This window comes from Lepidochelys olivacea (assembly GCF_965140295.1).
Source record: "Lepidochelys olivacea isolate rLepOli2 genome assembly, chromosome: 3".
NCBI classification, from domain to species: domain Eukaryota; kingdom Metazoa; phylum Chordata; order Testudines; family Cheloniidae; genus Lepidochelys; species Lepidochelys olivacea.
Genome location: NC_140413.1, coordinates 28,974,305 through 28,994,501, shown reverse-complemented (window position 1 = coordinate 28,994,501; position 20,197 = coordinate 28,974,305). Strand labels below are relative to the sequence as shown.

Genomic DNA, 20,197 nt, shown 5'->3' with positions numbered 1-20,197 from the left:
CTGAGGCTCACAGCAATCACTCTAACCAAGTTAGAGAAAAAGCATGAATGTTCGTATCTATTCAGGGCTGAACTACATGGGAAATCTAGGGTTCTGAATTTCCAGAATAATAATGTCAAGCTTAAGATTTTTATCCTTTCGTTTGTACAGAACTCTACTCTCTTTAGCAAAAACTCATTTTTGTGTATAAGCTACACTTGTTCCACTTTCACTTATGAAGAAAAACATACAAGGTTAACTTCTTACCATAGATACATGCATGCAACATCCACTGAAGTCAATGGAAACTGAGTGTGCCTTTCTGAAGGCAGAATCCCATCTATCATAAAAAAGTATAATTTTAATTAAATTCTTGTATATTTTTGAAGCTACTGAACACTTTCTTTGGTCATTATCCTCCTTCTGCAGTCCCTTTGCTGCATCCTTCTGTGCTGCCATTTTAAATAGAAATCAGTGGGATATTAGGATACATTGGGTATGTAATGCCAACACCCCAGGTGGGTTCCCAGTTGCACGGATTGAACCTGGGACTTCCATTTATGATCCTCTACTGCCTTATCTAAAAGACCCTGTTGGCCAAGGCTGCAGTAGACTCATCAACCTCTAAGTTGCCTCGCCACCACCAGAGGTGGGGCAGAGCACCACACTGAGTGGGTGTGGCTTACAGGTACTGCTGTCAGATAAGAAAGTGGGTAGGATACTGTATTTGAGGGTCAGGCAGTTACTTTTACATTGATGAGCTAATCTGGTAGCTAATTTACATGGAAGTTGTTCTTTTATCTTTAGCCAGTTACATGCCTTCTTAGTGGACACAGTTGCTTCCTGGAATGAAGGAGTATGGGGCCATTTCCTACTGGGGATAAGTTTGTATTCCAAACAGAATGTAACTCCTTTATTTTACCATTAGTATTATATTGACAGATAATTTCTCTTCACTTTTTGTTCCAAACTGATTAAGTAAAAAATAAAAGAAATCATATTTAATTAGACACAAGTGAAAAAAAGCAGTTAAATGAAAATAACTCTCTGGAGGCTGCTCTGTCCTGTATCAACTTCTGGAGTCCTAAGAGAGCCATTACATCAGCAGGGGGTTGTTAGGTTAACAGAATGCCCCAACCAGACCTCTGTGCTGTAGGAGCTGCTGTTTTGGCTCTGCACTGAGTATCCCCACTATATAGAAAAGCTAATCCAGTGGCTAGATGTACCATTTTCATTCATAGATTTTAAGGATTGACAGGACCATCATGATCATTTAGTCTGACTTCCTGCACAACACAAGACAGAATTTCACCCAGCAATTCCTGCATTGAGCCAAATGATTTGTGGGTAAGTTAGAGCATGTTTTAGAAAGTCATCCAGTCTTGATTTGAAGGCTTACATACTGAAGAAGTTACCATACCCCTTTCTAATCCGTTCCAATGGTTTATTACCATCACTTAAAAAAACACAAACAAAAAACCAACCCTGTGTCTTAATTTTAGTTTGAATTTTTCTAACTTCAGTGTCTAGTTTTACATTGGATCTGATCTCTAGGTTTTTTATCTTGGAGACAAAAGGCTATTTGACATATTACAGAGTGCAGAGTTCCCTTCCACTAGACTGTTTCCCAGTCTCATAGATGTCTATCGACCACCATTTTTCTGGCCAAAGTTACGAGATACCATTTAGAGCCTACTTAGAATCATAGAATCATAGAATATCAGAGTTGGAAGGAACCTCAGGAGATCATCTAGTCCAACCCCCTGCTCAAAGCAGGACCAATTCCCAACTAAATCATCCCAGCCAGGGCTTTGTCAAGCCTGACCTTAAAAACTTCTAGGGAAGGAGATACCACCATCTCCTTAGGTAACGCATTCCAGTGTTTCACCACCCTCCTAGTGAAAAAGTTTTTCCTAATATCCAACTTAAATCTCCCCCACTGCAACTTGAGACCATTACTCCTTGTTCTGCCATCTGCTACCACTGAGAATAGTCTAGAGCCATCCTCTTTGGAACCCCCTTTCAGGTAGTTTGAAAGCAGCTATCAAATCCCCCCTCATTCTTCTCTTCTGAAGACTAAACATCCCCAGTTCCCTCAGTCTCTCCTCATAACTCATGTGTTCCAGTCCCCTAAAAATTTTTGTTGCCCTCCACTGGATTCTTTCCAATTTTTCCACATCCTTCTTGTAGTATGGGGCCCAAAACTGGACACAGTACTCCAGAGGAGGCCTCACCAATGTCGAATAGAGGGGAATGATCATGTCCCTCGATCTGCTGGCAATGCCCCTACTTCTACAGCCCAAAATGCCATTGGCCTTCTTGGCAACAAGGGCACACTGTTGATTCATATCCAGCTTCTCATCCACTATAACCCCTAGGTCCTTTTCTGCAGAACTGCTGCCAAGCCATTCGGTCCCTAGTCTGTAGCGGTGCATGGGATTCTTCCGTCCTAAGTGCAGGACTCTGCACTTGTCCTTGTTGAACCTCATCAGATTTCTTTTGGCCCAATCCTCCAATTTGTCTAGGTCCCTCTGTATCCTATCCCTACCCTCCAGGGTATCTACCTCTCCTCCCAGTTTAGTGTCATTTGCAAACTCGCTGAGGGTGCAATCCACACCATCCTCCAGATCATTTATGAAGATATTGAACAAAACCAGCCCCAGGACCGACCCCTGGGGCACTCCACTTGATACCAGCTGCCAACTAGACATGGAGCCATTAATCACTACCCGCTGAGCCCGACAATCTAGCCAATTTTCTATCCACCTTATAGTCCATTCATCCACCCCATAATTCTTTAACTTGCTGACAAGAAAACTGTGGGAGACCATGTCAAAAGCTTTGCTAAAGTTAAGGAACAACACGTCCACTGCTTTCCCTTCGTCCACAGAGCCAGTTATCTCGTCATAGAAGGCAATTAGATTAGTCAGGCATGACTTGCCCTTGGTGAATCCATGCTGACTGTTCCTGATCACTTTCCTCTCCTCTAAGTGCTTCAGAATTGATTCCTTGAGCACCTGCTCTATGATTTTTCCAGGGACTGAGGTGAGGCTGACTGGCCTGTAGTTCCCCAGATCCTCCTTCTTCCCTTTTTAAAAGATGGGCACTACATTAGCCTTTTTCCAGTCATCTGGGACCTCCCCCGATCGCCATGAGTTTTCAAAGATAATGGCCAATGGCTCTGCAATCACATCCGCCAACTCCTTTAGCACTCTCGGATGCAACGCATCCAGCCCCATGGACTTGTGCTCGTCCAGCTTTTCTAAATAGTCCCAAACCACTTCTTTCTCCACAGAGGGCTGTTCACCTCCTCCCCATGCTGTGCTGCGCAGTGCAGTAGTCTGGGAGCTGACCTTGTTCGTGAAGACAGAGGCAAAAAAAGTATTGAGTACATTAGCTTTTTCCACATCCTCTGTCACGAGGTTGCCTCCCTCAGTCAGTAAGGGGCCCACACTTTCCTTGACTTTCTTCTTGTTGTTAACATACCTGAAGAAACCCTTCTTGTTACTCTTAACATCTTTTGCTAGCTGCAACTCCAGGTGTGATTTGGCCTTCCTGATTTCACTCCTGCAAGCCTGAGCAATATTTTTATACTCATCCCTGGTCATTTGTCCAATCTTCCACTTTTTGTAAGCTTCTTTTTTGCATTTAAAAGCAGCAAGGATTTCACTGTTAAGCCAAGCTGGTCGCCTGCCATATTTACTATTCTTTCTACACATCGGGATGGTTTGTCCCTGTAACCTCAATAAGGAGTCTTTAAAATACAGCCAGCTCTCCTGGACTCCTTTCCCCCTCATGTTATTCTCCCAGGGGATCTTGCCCATCAGTTCCCTGAGGGAGTCAAAGTCTGCTTTTCTGAAGTCCAGGGTCCGTATTCTGCTGCTTTCCTTTCTTCCTTGTGTTAGGATCCTGAACTTGACCATCTCATGGTCACTGCCTCCCAGGTTCCCATCCACTTGTGCTTCCCCTGCAAATTCTTCCCGGTTTGTGAGCAGCAGGTCAAGAAGAGCTCTGCCTCTAGTTGGTTCCTCCAGCACTTGCACCAGGAAATTGTCCCCTACGTTTTCCAGAAACTTCCTGGATTGCCTGTGCACTGCTGTATTGCTCTCCTAGCAGATATCAGGGTGATTGAAGTCTCCCATGAGAACCAGGGCCTGTGATCTAGTAACTTCCGTGAGTTGCCGGAAGAAAGCCTCGTCCACCTCATCCCCCTGGTCTGGTGGTCTATAGTAGACTCCCACCACGACATCACCCTTGTTGCTCACACTTCTAAACTTAATCCAGAGACTCTCAGGTTTTTCTGCAGTTTCATACTTGAGCTCTGAGCAGTCATACTGCTCCCTTACATACAATGCAAACCCCCCACCTTTTCTGCTCTGCGTTTCCTTCCTGAACAGTTTATGCTGCTTCTTATGGTATGTCTACACTGCAGCTGGGAAGTGTGATTGCAAAATGTGTAGACATACCCGAGCTAGCTTTGACCTAGCTAGCGTAGCCCTGGTAGTGTGGACTGTGGCATGGGCCAGCCAGGGTCTTGGGTGGAGTAGCACTCAGGAGGCTAGCCCATGCTCCTGCTCCTGTGGCTACACTGCTACTGTTACTCATGCTAGCTTTGATCTAGCTAGAACTCACCTCCTGATTGCAGGGTAGACATATCCATAGTTTTCAGAGTAGCAGCCGTGTCCGTCTGTATTCGCAAAAAGAAAAGGAGTACTTCTGGCACCTTAGAGACTAACCAATTTATTTGAGCATAAGCTTTCGTGAGCTACAGCATCCAATGAAGTGAGCTGTATCTCACGAAAGCTTACGCTCAAATAAATTGGTTAGTCTCTAAGGTGCCACAAGTACTTCTTTTCTTTATACCCATAGTTAGCGCTAGAGGTCACTCTTGGATGAGGCAGAACACTCCTTTTTTCTAGCAGCGGTGTGTGTTGCTTCTACAGTTCCCCTGCTACAGGGATGAAGAGAATGAGGTTCTAACTGGTGACTGGAACCAGTTCTTATTATCATTAGGTTACCAGGCTGACTCAGTTTGCCTCCTTCATTACCATGAGCTTGTTTGTAGTACAAATCAATCAGGCTAGGCATAGTCTGTGAAGAGGCAACCATAGGAGGGAACATAATAATAAGAGGATATAATTATACAGATTATAGCCTTCCTCTGAATCAGAGGCAACCTCATTCTTTGGCTGGATGGAGGTTTAGAGTTTTATGAAAGTAGAAATAAATGTGTTTCCTCAGCTCTTGCTACTACCTTGATGTAGAAATTGAGAGGAAAAACAGGGGCGGCTGTAACTGTGAACCAAAATGATCAATTACAGCAATGTCCCTTGAAGTCAGAATGATATTTAAATAGAATTAATTTACAATTTAGTTGTTAAAAATAATAATTTGAGGGAATAACTTTTCGAACAGTACCCAAAAGACTAAAAGTCCATTGATAATGGTTCATCTAAAATTCCAATGTGTTTCCAATTTCTTGAATGATTCAACAAACCTGCAAGAATTATTCTTAATAATATCATAAAACAGTGATTCATTGGTTTTTTTGCATAGTTTCCACTGAGTTTAAAAAATGGAGTTTCCTGTAAAAATCAAATACTTTGTTGTAAATAGGTAACAAATGACACTTTTAATGACGTTCAAAAAGAGCTTTCATATTACAACCCTTAAAATGGCCATGATTTTAGGGGGAGAACACATGTTTTCCTTTCATAAATGTAATTTTAAAATCAAATTATGTGTCATGATTGCTCATCTTTCTTTATTAATTGTGGATAATTAAGTAAATTAATTCAGATTTCTCACCTATAGTTCAGGGCCATGGAGCACACAAGAAAGCATATTAGTTTTTATTTGCAACGGTTAGTGGCAAAGAGCTCACTTTGTGTCATAAAAAACAGCCATAATAAATTAACCCTGTCAAGGTTCCTTCCCCACTCTGAATGCTAGGGTACAGATGTGAGAACCTTCATGAAAGACCCCCTAAGCTTATTCTTACCAGCTTAGGTTAAAAACTTCCCCAAAGTACAAACTTTGCCTTGTCCTTGAACAGTGTGCTGCCACCACCAAGCATTTTAAACAAAAAACAGGGAAAGAGACCACTTGGAGACGTCTTCCCCCAAAATATCCCCCCCGAGCCCTACACCCCCTTTCCTGGGGAAGGCTTGATAATAATCCTCACCAACTGGTACAGGTGAACACAGACCCAAACCTTTGGCTCTTAAGAACAATGAAAAATCAATCAGGTTCTTAAAAGAAGAATTTTATTTCAAGAAAAGGTAAATAAATCACCTCTGTAAAATCAGGATGGTAAATACCTTACAGAGTAATCAGATTCAAAACATAGAGAATCTCTCTAGGCAAAAGCTTAAATTACAGAAAGATACAAAAACAGGAATATACATTCCCTCCAGCACAGCTTATTTTACAAGCCATTAAACAAAAAATCTAATGCATTTTCTAGCTAGATTACTTACTAACTTTACAGGAGTGGTAAGGCTTGCATTCCTGATCTGTTCCCGGCAAAAGCATCACACAGATAGCCCAAACCCTTTGTTCCCCCCCTCCAGATTTGAAAGAATCTTGTCCCTTCATTGGCCATTTTGGGTCAGGTGCCAGCGGGATTACCTTAGCTTCTTAACCCTTTACAGGTGAAAGGATTTTGCCTCTGGCCAGGAGGGATTTTATAGCACTGTGTACAGAAATGTGGTTACCCTTCCCTTTATATTATGACAAACCCAAATCAGCAGACTTCTCTTTTCAGGTAATACTAGACTAGTGGAGCAGAGTAATATGCATACATTTCACATTTATGCTAGGCTTTAGGAAATAATGGAAAAACCAAAACAATGTGTCCTTTGGAGATTGCCTGCCAATTCAATGAACTTTGGAGACCTCAGACGTCACTCTGTTGACAGGGCAGGTATTTTATGTATCCATCCTTTAGTATGATATGTTATATTAGGATGATTATTGTGTAACACCTGAGATGTTCTAGGCCAGTGGTCACCAAACGGTGGGGCACCCCCCTTAGGGGGGTGTGGAGGAACATATGGAGGCAGGGTGGTGTGTGGTGGGGCCTGGGCCAGCCCCCACAGGGGCAGGGAAGGAGTATCACCCATCCCCGTTCCGCCCCCAGACCAGCTCCGACCCCTGACTCAGCCCCACTCTGCCCCCTGCCCTGCCCCCAGCCCAGCTCTGCCCTCATTCCCTCTTCACCTATAGGCCAGCTCTGCCTCTAGCCCCAGCTCCTCCCCCATCCCCAGTTCTGCCCCCAGCTCTGCCTTCATCCCAAGCTCCTCTGCTGAGCCAACTGTGTAGTAATGAGGCGGGGGTGAATCGCGGACAGATTCCATTACTGGTGAGGGAGGGCACGACAAGAAAAGTTTGGGCATTACACTTCTAGGTACTTTGCAGATAGATCTCAAGAGAGGATGTAAACTGCAAAGAGCTTTCAATTTAAGTAGACAGTGTACACAGGAAGGAGGTACGGAAGAGCACCAACAAAAAGCAGTGTGAATGGATGCTAAAAATAAACACATGCCTGCTTGGAGCTTGCATTATGTACAAGATGGTTTGTACCAGTATCTTTGGGCCAAGTCCAGAGCCACTGAATTAATTGAGAATTTGCTATTGACTAGACATTGCATTTCCAGATCAACATTCTTAATATTGGCTACCCCATCTCCCTTAAATAAAATCTGCATCAACAACCAAGGTACACAGAGCTGGGAGAAGATCCAGAGACTCCATAAAGTCCACTAGGGACTTCATTATTGCCAGTTTATTTTAACTGAAAAGTGATCAAATACTAGTGACAGGGGTAGTACAAAACCCTAATATAAGACAGGATCATGACCTTTTGTAGCATTTTACCTGAAACACTGGCCCTCAAAATTGGTACTTGTTGAAATGACATCACAGGGCATAAAAATGCTAGTACTGTGAAATTAGGTTCATTATGGAGGGGAAGAGGTTATACTTTTCCCCTGTGATCTCGAGAAAATAGGCTATAGGACTTGATAAACTGTTAATTCCTGTTCTTGCTCCACTGGAAAACAGTATATGGCCTCTATTCTTAAACAGCTAGAAGAAAGTAACAAAACTTTCACCTGATTAGTTACTTAAAAGGGGCAGGTGAAGTAGAGATAACTATTGCTACACTTCTTTCAAGAATTAGCTCTTTTTAAAAGTAAAGGTAATATGTTTTACTACATATTTGCTATTACATTTCTGAAAGATACAATACACATTTTAATATTCTGATAAATTAGCCAGTCAGATTCTCAGATGGTGAAAATCAGGATAGCTCCACTGAAGTCAATGGGGCTATCCCCGTTTACACCAGCTGAGCACTTGGCTCAATATATTTAAATAGAGCTTTTATTTTTCTTCCAATAAAGTTAGAATTGGGATTCCACCAAAACGAATACAGTGTTTCAAAGTTAATCTAGTCAGTGCTATCTAGAGCCAATCTCCATGTGCTTCAGTGGCAAACCATTTCCAGTATGATCATCCTGTTAACTATGAAGGGATCCTTGGCATGTAACCCTCATTAACTTCGATTTGGACCATCACAAATAGCAAAATCTAAAACAAGAAAAGTGAATGATGAACATTCACATCTATTTATTTTAAGGAACTAATGGCATTCATAGCAAAAAAAATGAGATTCTAATTTTCACTTGATTCACATGTGTATGAGATTCATACACATACCGTATATTGATGGGCGAGTAATAGAAATTATAGTAGAAACTTTCACAAAACTCTAACCTTCCTGAAATCAAAGTGGAGTCAGGGTTCTATTGCTGCTTGAGCAGCAGCCGCGGTTCATGACTTCATAGCAAACCTGGCTGGGCTATCCCCTGCTCATTTAACTACTCCTTCCTAGGACCAGGCAGCAGGATACCTCAAACTTATTTTGTTTTCAGAACCCACTGACCCTCCAATGTCCTGCTCGCTCCTGAGGTTGCATCTTTAGATGTTCTCATGTATGTTCACTTCCATCCAGAGTAAGGGCCACGAAGTAAGAGCTGCTGCCTCCCAATCCCAAATGTCTCTGGGCATTTTAGGATGTTCTTCTTCCACCACCCTCTCACTAGGGCAGCAAGAGAAGAGAAACGTCCAATGCAACCATGCTGAGAACAGGGTCACAGGGACTCCATAGCCGGAAGTGTTGTACAGTAGCTAGGGAACACATAGATGCCCATTTGAACCATGCTGTAGGGATTATGGTCAATCCCAGGTAGTACATGGTTCCTTTAGACCCAACATTTACAATCGGATAGGTCAGTTACCAGTTCCTACAACTGGTTCCTGAAGCATAAAATTCATGTGACCCATGTGAGTTGAACCACAACGGTTTTTCCCTAGCTCCAGAAAAGTCATTTCACAGAACAGAAAGTGAATTGTTTGTGGGAGACTAAGTGATCCCCAGAAAGCAGGAATGATCACTCACAGATTTTAAAGCCAGAAGGGGCTGTTATGATCATCTAGTCTGACCTCCTGCATAACACAAGCCAATCACATTATCTAAATTGTGAAATATCCTGTTAAATATGGAACTGCCAGCTCAACTACGGAAGAATACACCCTAGGGAGAAACAAAGTAGTTAGGAAATAATAAATTACCACTTGAGAAGAAAATGTGGATAGGATGAAAGTGTTAGAACACATGTGCAAGATGAAAGGATTTCTTAAGTGCAGATGTTTCCACTGGCAAAGCAATATATTCGCAGTCAAATAATTTTTTATTAGAATAAAAAGTTGCAAATACTTCAGATTTATGGCTGCCACAGCAGTGCCTTAAAGTGACCATGGACATGGGTATGGTTCTGTCTGCACTCATAAGCTAAGCAGAGTCATGCAGAGCCAGAGTTTGGATGGGACTCTTGTTTTAAGATGGATTAGAATAGTTCTCACCTAAAGACTATCCATGGATCATACTGCAGGAAGTTTTGTTGATGATCCAATGGAGGTCCCTCTTCCTTCTTGTCTGTCATACAATGTTACTCACTTAATATTATTTGCACTCTGCCCTTCCAGTACATCTGCAACTGGGCCAGAAAATATCTAGCCCTATGTTTGTAAAGCACTTTGGGATTCTTCTGGATAAAAGGTGCCATGTAAATGTTAGCCTATTATCATTAAAATAATTTGGCTAAAGTGTGAGCCCTTCAAACCAGGCCTGTAATGAGCAGGGAATTTGGGCTTGGGTAAGAATAAGGCACAGCCAGAGAAACCTTGGTAGGTATGACCCTGGGATAGGAGAGAGGTTTTGGTAAAGTGCTGGCTGAAAGCAGCTTGGAACTGTGAGCAAAGAAATTTCCTGCTGTTTAATTCCTAATGCGTTCAGGGAAACAGAACTTAGTCCATTCTTTGCAAATAAAAAGAAATGCATCAAAGAAATACCTGACTCCATCATCAATTTCTCCTCCTAATGAAAACGACCCCCTAGACCCTGAAAACTGGCTAACTGCTCAGGTCAAAGATGGATAACAGCAAATTCAATAACTTTTTGTCTAAGTATTTGCTTCTCTACAACAGAATTTTCACAACATTCTATCCTGTATGTTTTGGAGTCCCGTGTCAATATAAAGCTGCTTCTCAACACAATTGTGCTCAGTGGCCCCACGTGGTCTGGTATTTTGACATCCTTAGTAACACGAATAAGGAAATTGAAATTTTTGACATCATTCCCTAAGGTCAAGCCTGAGGAAGAAAAAAAGAACACAGTGCCAGAAATTGTATTTTGCTGGCAGAAGCTGGTACTGCCTATAACTTGGTTTTGAGTTGCTGAATAAGCAGGCATTGCTAGGTTAGATTATTTCATGATTTCTGGGTAATGTAAGTAGTGTCCACCTCTAGTTTAAGTATAGTACATTCTTGTCTGCTAGAAGCAGAGGATGAGGATATGCTGTTTCATTTTATATTTCAGAGTCTCTTGCACATTTAACAATATATGCAGGCTCCTCACCTTTACACAGTTTTCTCACAGAGTGTGATTATAAGACTATGCAGACCACTGAGCACTGATGCCATGAAGACCACAGGCATAGTACATGACATATTCATCCACTCCTGGACCCCGACTTTACACTCTCTAAACATCTAGCTAAATTGCTCTGATTTTCCTTCCACAAGGCACACAAGCCAGTTACCACTCTAGGACTCTGAGAAGCTTTTACTAGAATCAGGCTGCTCAGGCATGTTTTCACCTTGCAAAAGTGTGGCAAGATTAGATTTGTCCTGACCAGCTAAGATGGACTCTGATCTGAAAGCAAAAGGGAGGTAGAGGGGGAATAAGATAGGGATGGAAATTGACACTCCAGTGAGGAAGGGGATAGCAGAAATATGAAGGTCACAGGGGTTGCCATGGTGATGTCTGCTCTGGTCATAACATGCTTCAGGATCAGAAGGGCCAGTGACTCATGGGCAAATCCTTGGTGATTTGTAACCCACACCAGCCAAAATTGATCATTTTGGCAAAGCAGCTCCACCTGGTGCGCACCTAGGCAGAGTAGGCATGTCTGTGCAAACATGGCCTGTGCCTGAAGTCTTCTCCACCAGTTCATCACTAGATGTCAGGGGAGAGCTCATTCGCTTACAGAAGCCTCTACCCTCAACTTGCCATGCTCAGGGGAGAGGAAGCAAAGAGCCTAGCAGCTAAGCTCAGCTCCCTTCTGTTCCTCCCTTCCTGTGAGAAACACAGACAGGACAATAGCTCTGCTCCTTCCCCATGTGCCGCAGCACTTGGCTGGTGAAGAGCTCTTGTAGCTGCCCCTCAGAGGAGAGTTTTCAGAGTGGTAGCCGTGTTAGTCTGTATCAGCAAAAAGAATGAGGAGTACTTAGTCTCTAAGGTGCTACAAATTGCCTCTTTCTTTTTTCAGAGGAGAGGTGATCCCATGGCAGTCTCTCCCCCACCCCCAGCCTAGGAGAGGGGGGGTGCAGAATCCCAGGAGGACCAGAGGTGAGGCTCACACTCCCTCATACTACGGGAGGGAGAAGAGAAGAGAGCCTGTATTAGGACTATAGGAAGCAATCAAGAGAAGGAGCAGTAAGGGCTGGGAAAATAAGGACTAGAACTGCTGGGTCAAGGGTTCCTCATTGCATCCTAGCTCCCCTCCAGGTGCAGCCTATGGCTAACTGGCATCTCTTGCCTATATTAGCCCCTCCAGGGTTAGTGTGGAGGTGCATGTCCAATCATATCCTGATCCCATGCATGTATATTGCACAATTACTATCGACTTCAGTAGGGCCAGCATTTCACCCAAGTGGTCTAACCCAGCACCAAACAAACCTGCCAACTATCACAAGAAATGCTGACCATGAGAAGTGAAAAGCTGACCTCCATACCATGTGTAACAATACGTATCTGTATCAATTGCTTGTTTTGATCTGTATCCAACATGTAATTTATGCCCTAGATTTCAAAGATTGTGGGTTAAACCAGCAAAAGGGACTGAAGGGTCTCCCCATATTCAGATATGTTCATCACCCTCACCTATAAGGAAGATACAGCCATTGATCAATAATTGTGACCAATTAAGACTGAGTTGGTCTAACCACTGGAGTAATCATCACAGGGACATTGGCTATGACAGATCCCACTGCATGCTCCAGCGAACCCAGAGAAATCAGCCCGAGGAACCTTTACACCTCAACCCAGAAATAAAGAAAACGATTGAACAATATGGCAATGTCTCCCTGTAGAAAGTGCTTCTCCTTACAAAATCTCTCACAGAGAAGGGAGTTATGGGGTTAGAGAAAAAACCATTGGGGCATGCTGTCAGCTAGTTTAAGGGTGGATCACAAAAAGATCTTAGCGGTCCAAGAGAATGTGAGTGGGTTCCATTCTGTTCTGTTCTGTTCCAGCCTATCTAATTTAGCTTGTAGTGCAGCATAAGACTAGATGAAACTAAACCAACATGCAGGTTACTGGTTGTTTTAAAATCCTTTTCCTCTTATGCTTTGTTTCAACTGTGAAATAAAAATGCTTTGTTTAAGAAGGCTGTGGTCAATATCATGGGTCACACATTCCTGAGGGGAGGATCAAGCAGGTTGCCCAAACTAAGATAGGCTTGCATGGTAATAAGTGGCTGATAAACACAGTTTAGTGAACCTAGGTCCAATCAAAGTGTGGGAGAATCGTAAGATTGCATCTCAAGACAGATAAAGGCAAGAGGCCTAGTATCTGAGGGAGTCCACTCAGACACACCAGAAATGGGGTAGAGGTGCGACTAGCCCCATAACTGTGAAGCAGGCACAGTGCAAACTTCCCACTCTCATCCCACCTATTCCAAATATCATAGAGTTGAAATTTCATACTAATTGCCTTTCCCCCCACCCCCAAAACAACTTTCCAACTCACATTAATGGCTGGGAGACTCTTGGTTAATAACTGTCTGTGATAAATGGTGGGGGGGGGTTGTAGCCCCCATTTATGAACAACCAGTCAGTTAGCTGTAAAATCCCTCTTGGTGTCTGTTCTCTGCTTGCTTTACCTGTAAAGAGTTAACAAGCCCACAGATAAAAGAAAAGGAGTGGGCACCTGACCAAAAAAGCCAATGGGAAGGCTAAAAGAAAAGGAGTACTTGTGGCACTTTAGAGACTAACCAATTTATTTGAGCATAAGCTTTCGTGAGCTACAGCTCACTTCATCAGATGCATATCGTGGAAACTGTTTCCACGATATGCATCTGATGAAGTGAGCTGTAGCTCACGAAAGCTTATGCTCAAATAAATTGGTTAGTCTCTAAGGTGCCACAAGTACTTCTTTTCTTTTTGCGAATACAGACTAACATGGCTGCTACTCTGAAATGGGAAGGCTAGAACTTTTAAATTTGGGAAAGAAACATGCCCTTTTTCTGTTGTTCCCTGGGCTGCAGGGACATGGAGCAGCAATGCTATAAGCAGAAATGCTGTGTAAGGTTTGAACTAGGTATGAAAAAGAACTTTCCATACCGAGAAGAAATAATTTGGACAGGAAATGTTTAGTTAGACTCTATCAGGTTTATTTCTTATTTTGGCTTGTGGATCTCCTCTGTGCTAACCCCAGATCCTTTTGTTTGCTTGTAACCTTGTAACCACAAGAAAGCTATTTTGGGTGCTTATTTTTTTGTAATTGTTTCTTTTAAGATCTAGCAAAAAGCCTAAGTTCCAGATGTAATTTTTTCCTTTTTGTTTTTAATAAAATTTACCTTTTTTAAGAACAGGATTGGATTTTTGGTGTCCTAAGAGGTTTGTGCGTGTTGTTTGATTAGCTGGTAGCCACGGCTAATTTCCTTTGTTTTCTTTCTCAGCTCTTCCCCGGAGGGGGGGTGAAAGGGCTTGAGGGTACCTCACAGGGAGGAATTCCCAAGTGCTACTTCCTGGGTTGAAAGGGTGTTTTTTGCATTTGGGTGGTGGCAGCGTTTACCAAGCCAAAGTCAGAGAAAAGCTGTAACCTTGGGAGAGTAATACAAGCCTGGAGTGGCCAGTATTAATTTTTAGAATCCTTGTGGGCCCCCACTTTCTGCACTTGGAGTGACAGAGTGTGGATTCAGCCTTGACACTGACTTTTTCAGATTACTGAGTATGTGAATGAGAATAAAAATGTCAAAGATTATATATCACAAAATAGATTTTATTCATTTATTTTCACATGATCCATTTAGACATTGTTTTCTGATAATTCATCCTACAAAATGTTTGTTTCAACAAATCAACATTTTCCAACAAAAAAAGTTTGTTGAAAAATTCCCACACAGCTTCAATTGAGAATTTAGTAGCATGAGACTTCTCTGTGCTATTCAATCTTTGCCAGTTTTTTGTGATTTACAACATTTATGAATTAGTGACATGAGGATGACAGAGGTTGTACTTCATTATTCTTGATAAACACCATATCACATATTTTTTTGCTCACAGCTTTAGTGAGATCTTTGTTGGATAATTCCAGTGTAATTCTTTCAGAGTGGACATCCAACCAACATTTCTGAAGGTAATTAGTGAATCAAATAGAATGCCAGAAACTGGTAATTATGTTAGAGCCCGCAGGTAATAGCAGGAGGTAATTATTTCAATATTAGCACACTCTTATTCAAATTATAGATGGATTGCCATAGCCCTGCTCCGGGAAAGCCTGCAGTGTCACTACATCAGTGCTAAGGGGATGCAAAAGAATTCTGGAATAAACCAGAGTGCAATACATATCATAAAAGGAAGCAAAGTCACATAAATAAGGTAATTTGATAAACTAATCTATAATTTTGACAGGCCAAAGTAGTGCAGTGTAAGGAGAATGCAGCTCTTCATAAAAGCAGATTTTTGCTCTGTGCAATGTTGATTAGAAAAATAAGATTCATTAAAACATGGATAGAAAACATCTGGTTATATGGCAGATGGTAATTCAGCTATCAACACATCCAACTGTTAAATGAATGGACTGATTTAATATAAAAAGTATGGCTTTTCTCATCTCGAAGGCACATTCATTTGTAGATTATTGAAATACTTTTTCAGATTAGATTGAGCTCTTCAACAATTCAACATGATTCATGTTTTCTCAAAGTCCTCCCTCCCTCCCTTGGCATATACCTCTATTCTTTGTTTCAGTATTGTTGCTAAAACAAAGATAGATGAGTCATCCTTGCAGCACTAGAGTGGAAAATTCATGTGGATTTTCCAGTCATGAAAGCATGCTGGGCTAAATTCTTGACTTCCATAGATCTGTTGATTTCTATAGAGTTACACCATAGCTTACATTGGCCCACCCTATACAATATAAGCGGGCATAATGACACTTCATGATTGCTTAGAATAATTTTATAATCATATGTAGTGGGAGAGAGGTCTCTATTCATGCTATTGTCAGAAACTGATAACTGGGTAGGTGTATGCCTGGAAAAAAAGACATTACAAATATGAAATTGCTTACAATGTTCCTTGCAAGCTCTTGTAGTCAGAGAGGACTCTGCCACTGTTCATGGATCAGAGGGCATTTTGGGCATCTGGCTATTTATTACACAGGGTCAAATTCTGCTCTGTGTTAAACTTGTGCAACCTCACTGAAGTTGCATGAAGGCAAAAATATGAAGTTGCAAAGGCTGAATGAAGGCAAAAATATGACACACAATTGCGGATAAAGAGATAAGCAGGCAGGTGTAGAGACGTGCCTACTGACTAATTATCTGGCCCAAGCACTCTGTGTTTGGGTTTGTCTTTTGTTGGGCCTTTGGATGCTATTAAGTAGGGCAGGATAGTTCCTTCTGTAATACTTAAATTTAGACACATTCAGCTCTTTTTAATTGTAACTGCTGTATGTAATATACAGTGATGATTAAGATGTGCTATCTGCAGTCATGCAGTTTTAGAGTGGGCGGAGACCCCTAAGGGTGATACAAAGGAGAGTATCTTTAACTGGGTGCTTGGAAGGTGGTTTATAGTTTGCCCCCATATTCACTGTTGATGGGGAGTGTGGTTTACATGAAGCAGAGATTCTTTTGGTGGATGCCTGGGGAAGTAAGGTTACAGCTCACCATTTAGGTATGTGGGGTGGTAATCTTAGTCTAGGTATAAATTTGTGGGACTGTAGATAGCTATGTAATTAAATATAATAATATTTTAATTGACTGTGTTGTTAATTGGGCCCTCTAGTAAGGCCACAGCCTTTTGCCACAGAAAATTGGGGCTTATTTGTTCTCTGTGCGTATAAGTGACATTTAATGTGATTAAGGACAAATAGATTAAAATGAGATCACCAGTTTACCCTAGACTTTGTGCAGTAAATGCACGATAAAATTAAAATTCTGTTCTCAAGTTATGTAACTTTTAAAAATTAGACTAAATGGCTACTGGGATATTAAATCAAATACTGTATGTATCAACTTGAGGAACCTGCCTGGATACAAGGTGGGTAGAAGGTACAAAGGCATTCTGTGTCCCACTACACCGCACATCTGTATAATGGACATTCACCCAATTTAGCAAAGCACCTAAGTACATGCTTAACTTTAACATTCCATTGCCTGCAACTGGACCCAGTTCAGCAAAGCACTTAAAGTTAAAACATGCGCTTATGTGCTTTGATGAACCAGAACCAATATTAACAGGAAGAAGGATGGTCTTGATTTGAAGTGGGAGCCTGCATCTCAATAACTGTAGGTTCAATTCCCATCTGTACCACAGACTTCCTGACTGACCTTGGTCACATTATTTAGGACTAGATTCTAATACTCATGTAGCATAGTCCCATATTCTGACAGTGGTCCTATTGAAGCCATCTTGTCTGCCCAGGAGGTGAGGTGCTGCACCACTGGCGAGAGGGTATTCAAATCTGGCCTTTAATCTTTTCTGTGTCTCAGTTCCCCATCTGTAAAATGAGGATGAGACTAATTCCCTGTCTCAGGGGGTGTTACAAAGCTAATTTAATTAGTGTTAAGATATGTCTACACTACAGTTTATGTCAACATAACGTATGTTGCACCAGGGATGTTAATAAACCACTCCCCGCAGAGACGTAAATTACACCTACATAAGCGCCAGTGCGGACAGCGCTATGTTGGTGGGAGAGCTTCTCCCACCAGAGTTACTGCCTCTCACAGAAGTAGTTGTATTATGCCAACGGGAGAGCTCTCTCCCATTGGCACAGAGTGTCTTCATCAGCCACGCTGCACCAACATAGCTGTATGTATAGACAAGCCCTTAGTGAGGTGTTCAGACGGGAGATATAACACACCTTTTCAATTGCTGTGGAAGTTGCTTCTGTGGCTTTCCTCCTTCAGAGTCCCTGAAATTATTCTGCCTAACTTAGTACTGAACAGGCAGAACACCTCAGGGACTGCCACTCTGCTTGTTATGCTGGGACTTAAGACATAGCAAATACAAGATTTCCCCCAACTTCCAGTTCTCTTGGCTTGAAAAATAAATGTGAAAATGGCATATCCATGGGTAAATCCCCAATAAACCATGACATGAAGAACAAAATAATGTTTTTCAAAGCAACATGATTCTAATAAGCATAAAAATATGGTGGGGTAAAAAATACTGCTACAGGAATTTTGTTCATTTATCTTTATGAGCTGGACAATTATGTCTAACCAGGGAACCCCAACTTTTAAAAAAATTCTATTTTGAAAGTGGAGACCCAAAAAAACTAGCAAACCCCACCTGCATCAATCTTCTCATCAGTTGTCATCACAGCAAACATGTTTCATTACTTGCTCTTTGAATTTCACTGTATGCTAAACAAGCTCGTCAAAGAAAAAAACACCTTCCTCTAGGAAAAAAGAATATTCTGGCATGCAAGTCACTCCTAAGCTATGTCAGGAATTCAGTCTATTCATACCTAACCACATTTTAATTTGTGAAAGCTGTTTGGAGCTGTCAAGCTAAGCAGTGTCTTGAGACCAAATTTGCAGAGGTTTAATGATATGTACCCCACCGAGTAGTTGGGGGCTTAGTGTCTGGCCATATATCTGAAAATACCAATCACTGAGTCTGGGTAGAATACATGCTGTTGAGGACATAAACCAGAATGCTTCCTCCTCCCCATCCCAACATTTAGTTTTCAAAACTGTAGGTCTGAAATTTGTAGTACAGGAAAAAAGAATTCTCTTAGTTCAAGTCCTGATACAGGAGAACATGCAAACATGTGCTTAACTTTCAGCATGTGCTTCTGTCCAACTGAAGGACAGAGATTGAATTTACCATACTCTAATAGGATCATATAGGTGTATATGATTGCATACCTGGCCTGGGTAAACCCTTAACTGATCATAAGCCACTTTTTGGAGTACTATCAGATAGATAAAACTTTGAAACAAAGAGGGATGCGTACTCTGAGTAACGCTAGTAGGAGTTCAATGGGGATGCTTATTCTAGTAAATACTATGCCATATGCAATAGTATTAGCAGGATTAGATTCTACATTTGCATATCTTCACCCAAAATACTACGCCACCTCAGCGATTCCATAAAAGTGTTGCCATTTGTGTTTGGAAACAAACTGAAATATTTGGGCATTCTTGCTTTCGCCTGCTTTTCTGTTCACAGCATAGATTCAGTGAGTACATCAAGTGGAACTCTGACTCACCTTGTACAGTCTGATTGTATTCTGGGTACACTTCTTGGGAATACAATCTATAAAAAATAATTCTCCTTTCCCCTTGAAGAAAACAAAGGACTCATCAAAAGACATGTTTTGATGGGAATTTATATTTACTGGAATGCTTCAGACCAGGGACTAATGACTGGGCATAGCTTGACGATCAATGTTGGAGAGCTGCTATTGTAGTGCTGCAATTATAGGAGCAAGAGGCATCCATTTTCAGTTACAGCAGACGGAAAGAGGGTGCTGAATCAGTAGGCAGACCGTTATGAAATAAATAGGTTTCATATTTCTATCATTCTCACGTTTAATCCATTGATATATGTGCAGAGAGTGTTTGAAGACACATTTATTTATTCTAGAAGACTGTCCCACTTTCTCCCTATGGAAAGGAATTGTAGGTTTACTCTGGGTAAAACCAAGAGGAAAATCAGTTCAGAACAAAACAATAAAATATATTTCCTATAGTACCTTTCCTACTAACTTTACCCCAACATTCTTTAAAGAGCTGCTGACAATAATACAGTTAGAGTTCAATAATAAATAAGAATGCTAAAGGAAATTAAGAGGTAAGGATTACACTTGAACTTGAAATGAGATGGAGGACACCAAGGTGGAGAGGTACCTTAAAACAGCCAAAATAGTAAATAGGGCTAAAATATAAAGGGCCAGTTTCACTTCAGTCTAACTCTAATGACTCCGGTGGAGTTAGATCAGGGACAGAGTGTCTATGCTGACAAAAGTGAATATAGAAAGAGCTGTTGGAAATATTCTCAACTTTTTGCATGGAACCACCAAACCTAATTCTGATTTAGCATTTCATTGCAATCAGGGGGACCTTTCAAAATCTCATTTACACCTCTGATACATAGGGGGTAGCATCACGGACTTTAGATGAGTCACTTCTGATTTATTCTTGTGTAATTGAGATTAGAATCTGGCTTTACGTACTCAAAAGAAACTTCCTGAAAGCTTCACTAACATTTGGAAGCCATTGAAGGGAAGTGGAAACCAGTTTAGAGAGAATTTTTGGTGTGTATCTTCGAAAATATGCAAAATCAGTGAGTTTAGTGTGAAGTGGGACTGAATCAATTATGTTTAATTTATGAGATCTGTATCTGAACC

At 41.5% G+C, this 20,197-nt stretch overlaps 1 long non-coding RNA gene across 1 annotated transcript in view; it reads right to left on the bottom strand.

Moving 5' to 3' along the window:
• Nucleotides 1–242: 242 nt before the first annotated feature.
• The window catches only part of LOC311518716, a 203,674-nt gene continuing 183,719 nt past the window's right edge, over nucleotides 243–20,197 (bottom strand). The window contains exon 3 of the long non-coding RNA XR_014711092.1: nucleotides 243–319. This is a non-coding gene — a long non-coding RNA (uncharacterized lncRNA). The remainder of the gene's footprint in view (nucleotides 320–20,197) is intronic.